The sequence below is a fragment of the Corvus brachyrhynchos genome, unplaced genomic scaffold (genome assembly GCF_000691975.1).
Source record: "Corvus brachyrhynchos isolate BGI_N302 unplaced genomic scaffold, ASM69197v1 scaffold5, whole genome shotgun sequence".
Classification (NCBI taxonomy): Eukaryota; Metazoa; Chordata; class Aves; order Passeriformes; family Corvidae; genus Corvus; species Corvus brachyrhynchos.
In genome coordinates, this window is record NW_008238321.1 from 12,796,700 (window position 1) to 12,802,699 (window position 6,000).

General features: G+C 41.5%; 1 long non-coding RNA gene across 1 annotated transcript in view; it reads right to left on the minus strand.

The window, feature by feature from the left end:
• LOC108446720 overlaps positions 1–5,455 on the minus strand; it is a 65,705-nt gene extending 60,250 nt beyond the window's left edge. Inside the window, exon 1 of the long non-coding RNA XR_001862021.1 lies at positions 5,217–5,455. This is a non-coding gene — a long non-coding RNA (uncharacterized LOC108446720). The remainder of the gene's footprint in view (positions 1–5,216) is intronic.
• Between the last annotated feature and the right edge of the window lie 545 nt (positions 5,456–6,000).

The window sequence follows — 6,000 nt, forward strand, 5'->3', positions numbered from 1 at the left end:
GGATCAAGTTTCAGGGCCAGACAGTCTTTTTTTGTCTAGGGGTTGTTTTGGTCCTGACAGCCTCACAAACACCAGCAGAAAAAATTCGGTGAAACTGAAGTTTTGCCTTCAAAAAGAAACAAAGAACTTCTGTACAAATACTGAACTCTGTGAACAGATTCTTTTTTTATTACCTGCTTCAAAAAGTCATTTTACAGCAAGTGTGTTGCAGGAGCTCACAGTACCATTTGTCACACTGGACAATACCAATGCTGGTATCGACTTTTCCCCGCTGTTCACTGTAACTGTAATGAATAAGATGTTAACTTGTCCCATTTGAGTGTTTCTCCTGCTTTTACTCCACAAGCACAAATAGAGTTGTGCATAAATATGACTTTTTGTTAAATAAAAAAATCCATTTTGCAGGGAGGTGGGTCTGAAACACAGCAGGGTCTGCTATTGCACTTACCATGAATTAACTGAATCATCTCATATTTTCAACACTTCAGCAATTACATCTGTATATAATTACTATGCAAAGCACACTCATATCTGAGTACTTAAAAAGATCTCGATGCAACCTCTTGGGAATCTACTCCCAAATGTGTGTGCAAGGGTAAATGTGAAAACTCCCCTGGCAATGTGTGCACTTTGGAAGCTCTTTTTAGTGGTCAGCCAGGACATGAGGCTCCAAGAAATGCACTCCTGTGACACTGATAGGTGACTCCAGGAAAGGACCAATTTAGGCTCAGCACTGCAAAACCTCAGTGAAGTCTTTTTCTCAAAACACAGCTCCTAAAGCCCCTGGAACTGTTCTGAGAAAACAACAGAGCTGTAATGGAAGAAATAAGAAAATAATGAAGCCACGAATATGACACCTATTCACAGACACCTGTAAAAATATTGAGCTATTATTACTGGATGCATTTCTAACACAGTAGCAGTGTCTCTCTAACACAACATTTCAGGATTTCAAAAAGGAGTAGAATAATGTCATGTTAGTGCCTCTTGCAAACATATAACTGGAAAAAGGTGATGTTTCCTCTAAAGAGGGAGCAAGGTACCAGCTGTTGGTGGGTCTCTGAACCCTCCTACCCTGGGGTAATGCATTTTGGAGAAAGAAACTTTAATCTGACATGTAGATAAACTGCCTTTCAATGTAGGAATGTATGAAATTGTTTTATTTCTTTGATGCCAACCCCTTCTCTGTGGTTATACCTATGCAAGGGATATAGGATGTAACAGCAAGGATATAAGATGCTCTAAGTGGAAATTGAAAGCAGTCTGGGGGTATGGAACAGAAGTTAAGAGCTATAGCAAAGAAGATAAAATCTGATTCAGGTCTGAGTTTTGGTTAAGCATGTAGGTACCTCGTAATGGGAAAGGATCCACTTCAACACATTGTCATCAGGAGTTAGTGAGTCATAAATGATGGGATTTGATAAGGAAAATGAACTTCCCAAAATACAAAGATTTCATTAAAAAAAACCCAAACACCTCACACTCACTGACACTAAAGTAAAGGTAACTCATTCTGTGCATTAGGCTGGGAGGGAAGGAAGGTTTTGGTAAACTAATAAAGAGATAAAGATGATTAGGCCAATAAAACTAGAAAGATGGAGTTCCATTATCCTATCCTGTACTGCCTACTGTGCACTCAAGTGTGTTAAATGAAACCTTCAGCTGTACAGCTTCAGGATGTTAAAAACAACATAATAACAACATGTACTTGGATGCTAATAAATGGCACCATAAATAGACATCAACTTCAGCAATCGAGGGAAATGCTCAGAGGTCTGTAATGGAACTCCCATGGGACTAAACCAAACTCCAGCCCTTAAAATACTGCCTAAAGTAGGACTAGGAAGAGATTTAGATTTAACAAAAGAATTCTGTATTCAAAAAGAAATTAGTTACTATGTGGTTTCACTTACACCATATTAAAATATGGTGATAGGATTCTGTTATCCAAATGTAACTTCTGATACTAAAAAATTTTCAATATGAAAAAGAAATCTGCAGAATTATCATGCTTGGGAGTCTGTGCTCCTGTGCTCAATTCTTACCAGATTTACAAGGCATCAGGGATGCTACTCTGAATTAAGTACAAGAAAGCTTTGCTTCACTCTGCAGAACACATCACTAATAGAAAATGAGAGGCAGCAACACCACAAAGCCTCACAGAGGAAAATGGAAACACTCCTTTCCTATGATCCTTTGTAAATGGTCTTCTGCATTCTCAATCCAGCTCTGCCATTGACATTTCCAGCTTATTCAAAGTCTGTCACAAAAAGTTTTACAGACAGTGCAATGCACCCATGGATGGAGAGAAGAGACAGGCTGTGCTATCTTCCACTGGCAGACTGGTAACTCCTCCTCCTAACACAAGCACCTAAGTGTGATAGCAGCTTAGGAGGTGTGAATACCACATCCCTCCCAAGAAGTTAGGACAACTGCTTCAACCTTTTTTTTTTTCCTTTTCCCAGAATTGTAAATATATTTGGATATTCAGAAAATTCATTCTCTTACCACTTCAACTGGAGCACTGGCAATGGCTGGCCACGAGGATGCCCAACAGTCCCTTAGAGGGCCAGCCAAGACCTCTCAGGGTGCCTGTGTAACTTGTATTTACTGCAAAGTGTGTTCTACAGAGAGCACACAGGTCTGGAAACATCAAAATGTGTCACTGAAAATTATGCAGCACAATCTGAGCGTGTAACAGTGGTGAGACCATATGGAGAACTAACAGCAAAGGTTTAAAGACACACACAGAGCCTGAGTCCCGGGCTGCTGCAGGGTCTGACTCCCATATGGAAAGGGCACTCTGCTGCAAGTCATCTTCTCAGGGCACAGCCCCCCGTGGAACATGTCTGAAGTGAGAGCCAGTACTTCGAGCTGCTCTCCAGACTGGCATTTAACAAGCTGTCAGGATGACTTAAAAATAGCACAGGATCTAACTGCAAAACAGAGTTCTGGTTTGCTTGTTCTGCTTTCCCTGCTGTGATTTTATCAGGAATTGGCCGGCTTAATTTAGCTTTGCTAGTTGCCAGGAAATAGCATAATTTTGTTTTAATTTTGCTTCTTGGCTGGGTTTTCCAAATGAATCCACCACTAATTGCCCCTCCGTGAGTGGCTCCAGGAGCTCACACCAGACCCCGGACCAGGAGTGCTGGGCCCTGTTCTTGCTCGCACTGCTGATGACAATGTGGGCACCAGGCAGCCCTTGTGTCCCCTCGTGCTTCCATGCCCACATTTACAAAAGAGAGTTACAGCTACTGCCCAGGCTGGAAAGCTGACACATTTATAATGCTCAGAACCAGAAATACCTCATTACAGCATTACTTTGTGAAGGTGTAAGCTTTTGGGTTGACTTGGAAAGAAGTGTGAAATAAAGGAATATAAAGCACCTGCAACACTGACACTGAAGCTGAGACATCTTCCAGCTGGCTGTGACTTTGCATTGCTTGCAGGACTGAGATCCTCCTCCAGCTCAAGCAAGAGCTGTTTTGTCAGTTTGAAACTAATCCAGCCAAGGCAAAAATCAAGGTTTAACTAGCACAGATAAAGTGAGAGTGATCATGCAGCTCTTCAAAAGGTAATCCATTACCTTGCTTAAAATTTAATATTCAGACATAACAATAACATGCTTTTGAACAGGATTTAAGATTACAAGAAGTAGAGAGGTCATTTGGAAAATGTCGCAGCCTTGGTAAGCAGATCCAGGGATGGCTGAATGTACCCAGGGGCACATTAAAAGATTAATCTTTCACATTTAGAATTCATCAAGACATAGTATGAGGATCTATTGGATTTCTGGTTTATCTGTTGCTATCTTTCAGCTTGCCTTTTTGCATTATGATATTTCAATGTCTTGGACTTGGCTTCCTCCTTCGGATACAGGTGAAAACTATCCCCAAGGAATTTACAAAGTTCCTCTAGTTAAGAAGTGATAACTTTACTATCTGTTTGCAGAAAGACCTCAACACAGCTAGTCCCTGGGTAGCTTCCTTTTTCACTTTCCTTAAGGTGTTCTGTAGAAAAATACTTTCCAATATTTTTGAGATCAAGTTCTTTTCTAACAATCCTATTTTTACTTTGCTTTTATGAGACTCTGAAGAACATTGCTTGGTCATCATCCAGAACTGTGTTTCTTTTCATGTATCAAATTCCATCTGTAACTGTTACCCAACTGCACTAAGACTATGCTTTAGCTAAGCAATCTAGAAATATTGCTTTTCCACCCATTTTCCTTTTCCAGTCTTTCCAGTTCTGTAACTAAGTCTTCCTTGGTAAAACTAAACCTAAAACTACCCCAGCCCTGGCTTATTTCTTGTCCCATCACACAGATCAAATTAGTAAAGAGATCTTCTACAATCAGAAACCATGAACTTGTGTTGCTGGGTTGTTATGTAAAAAACCAAGCCTGACCTTATTTCCCAGTGAGCACTTCCTCCACCTCCCACCTTCACAGGTGTCTTGCTCCCTGCTAGGCACTTTACTGATCCAGGACTTCCCAGATTCTGGCAGCAGCTTCCTACATTCCCAGTTTCAAAGACGGGAACCAAGATGTCCACATGTAAGCCCCAAACATGACCTTGCTGCTCTGTCTGGTTCTCTGAAATCTGACCTGCCTAAAATCCCTGCAAGGTTCATGGATCCTGCTCCAGGTAAGCTTCTGCTGTCCCTTCTGCTCACCGTAATATACCTCAAAGAGCAAACTTCTACTTGTTTTTGTATATTTGAATAAATCCCTCCCCAAAACAATTCAAAGTCTTCCTGCGTTACTGAAAAGTTAATTTACACATGTGGAGGATGCTGCTGCTTTTAGGAGGTGCCTCTTGCATACACTGAAGAGGAATCTGGGAGAGTTGTCAGACATGAGTTTCTCTCTTCTTGTTATTTTCACATAACCCTCCCCAAAAGAAATAATTAGAAAGCAAAATTCTCCAAACTCAAAGTACAGAGAGGAAATGTGGGCAAAAAAATCATTTTTTTAAAGGTTCCAAGAAACAGAATTTGCATATCTTAAATCTATAGGCAGCCCTGCAAACCATATTTCTTTCTCTTTTGAAAGCAACTGCTCCCTGCATTCACAACTCAGCCTAATAAATTCCATAGCAACCCTGTGAAGTGCACGAATAATAGACCTCAGTAAGTCACAACAAGAACTTGAAGAGCCGAGGACAGAAAGAGGACCCAAAGCTGCTTTGAAACACCTGATTTCTCAGGACACTTACCACCCAGCACTGACACGGCCTCTTCCAATGCTCCAAACGCAGTCTGTGTCTCAGCTGCCTCCAAACCCAATACCACTCCTGCTCTGCAGGACTGAGCAGGCCCTGGAAGAGCAGGGCCTGAGGTCAGTTCTGGTGTCACAGCATCCTCACAGGCAGCTGTGTGCAGTGACAGGACCAACCAGGGGCAGGGAAGCACCCACCAGGAAGCAGTCCGTTGATGTACATAGTTTGTGGAGTAACACGAATTTGTGAATCCTGTCACAGTAACAAAAGAAATGCGTAAGAAGTTACATAAGATACAAGAAAAGCATATTTTTGGTTGCAATAACTACTGAAATCTTTAGTTAAGAGTTACATGAATATTTATTCTCTCTCAATCTCTAGCAACTCCCCATTTAGCTCTAAGAAGGAAACAGTTAGATGTGCACATTATCTGGTCCAGCTAAGTCAAAGAAAATGAACATAAATAAAAACATTTCAGGGCTAAAATTATTTCTTAGGACATTCAAATAACTGATGGTTTCCCTAGAAATGCTGGGCACTGACAGTAACAAACCCAGGCAGGAAATTGCTTGGGTTTCCTGAAGAAAAGACCAGGACCCACTGTCCACTTGGGAAATTGCAGCAGCCTGGGTGCATCCATAGATCCTCATCTCATAATGGTAAGGACTGAGTGTAAGGGGCATAGCAAGCTCTAGTAATGGTTTTGCTGGTGCCAGATTAGGAACAAACTCCACTGGGGATGCAGGTGAGGAGCTGGGAAGCCAGGGAGAGGACACGGCAG